Below are 1,482 nucleotides of genomic sequence, written 5' to 3'. Positions count from 1 at the left end.
AGAAACTGAGTGTAGTCTCTGGCCAACAGCCAGAGAGGAACGGAGGTCCTCAGTCCAACAACCTGTGAGGAAAAAAATCCAGCCAACAACTATGTGAACTTGGAGGTATATCCTTCCCTAGTCAAATCTTCAACTAGTTATAGGAAGACCCATAGGTAAATAAGAAGAGTCTGATCTCTTGTCGTGGCAGGTGTAGGAAATGTGGGTTCTGGGAGGCAGAGCAAAAGCAACCCAATCCCTTTTCTAGGATAAGCAGGGAACAGACCTAGACATGAAACATTTGGGAGCTATGAAGGAAGCTGCAGGAGTTTAAAATTCCAAAATAAAACTATTTGAGCTATGAATAAGCTTGAAGTTTTCCATACCAATATGAAGAAAGAAAGAGTCAGGAAATAGAAGGAATGAGAGGCAAATGGAAAAAAACCATACAGAGGTCTCCCATACAGATGGAAAAGAATCTGCTCCATAGACTAGTTCAAAATAAGCCAGAAGGGTTAGGATGAAATTCAAGAATGCACATTTTCATACCCAAAGACAGACCCTGATGAGATGAAGCCATGATTAAAAACTGGCAAATTCATGAGAAAAAGTCCCAGTTCAATTTAACTTACATATGTACCTAAATTGTATTCTAATTTGGGGATCTTATGTAACTATGATTCATTTTCTTTAAAAGATTGATGCTTAAAACATTTTTAAGAATAGGAAATGTTTTAAAAATTCAGAAGTTATAAATGCTACCTTCTACTCTTATACTCAGGCACCCAGGTCACTTCCTCAGAGGCAACCAAAATTAACAGTTTCTTGTATTCTTCTAGAGATACCATAAATAGACCCAAATAAATATATGAATCAATCTTTTAATTAGCAATAATCGCGCCTCGGATAAACCTCATTGGCTACGATACTGCCATTGCGCAAAGCTGTGAATCAATCTTTTAAAATGTCCTTTAAAAAGTGGAATGGTAGCTTACCATATACACTATTGTGTACCTTGATTTGTTTCTTCTCTTAATATATTTTTATATTTTATATCACTACATGAGAAGATTCTTTATTCTTATTTATGGCTGTACAATATTCTAATATATTAGCATCCCATATTTTATTTAATCATTTGCCTACTAACAGATACTTATGTAATTCCCAATTTTTTAGTAAAAAAAATAAGCAAGTCTATAACTAATACATTTTTGTATACATCTTGGTGCATTTGTGTATTTGAATTTTTTTGACAGATTCTTCCAAATTATTCTCTGTAGAGCTTATACCAAGTTACACTCCAATGAGCAATGTATGGGAATGTCTATTTTTTCCACTCACACTAATACTCTATGCCAGTAAGCTATTTGATCTTCATCTCACTAGTAAGTGAAAAACGATCTCAGTGTAACTTAAATTTTTATTTCTCCTATTGCAGGGATGTTTTTATATGTTTCAAAGCCACCTATATGTGTGGTTTTTTCCCCTGTGACTTACTTT

At 34.3% G+C, this 1,482-nt stretch overlaps 1 pseudogene; it reads right to left on the bottom strand.

Moving 5' to 3' along the window:
* Nucleotides 1-772: 772 nt before the first annotated feature.
* Nucleotides 773-925, bottom strand: LOC131832766 (U4 spliceosomal RNA; annotated as a pseudogene).
* Nucleotides 926-1,482: the final 557 nt, after the last annotated feature.

The sequence above is a fragment of the Mustela lutreola genome, chromosome 5, assembly GCF_030435805.1.
Source record: "Mustela lutreola isolate mMusLut2 chromosome 5, mMusLut2.pri, whole genome shotgun sequence".
NCBI lineage: Eukaryota > Metazoa > Chordata > Mammalia > Carnivora > Mustelidae > Mustela > Mustela lutreola.
Note: the sequence above shows the minus strand (reverse complement) of the source record. Positions and strands in the feature narration are given on the sequence as shown.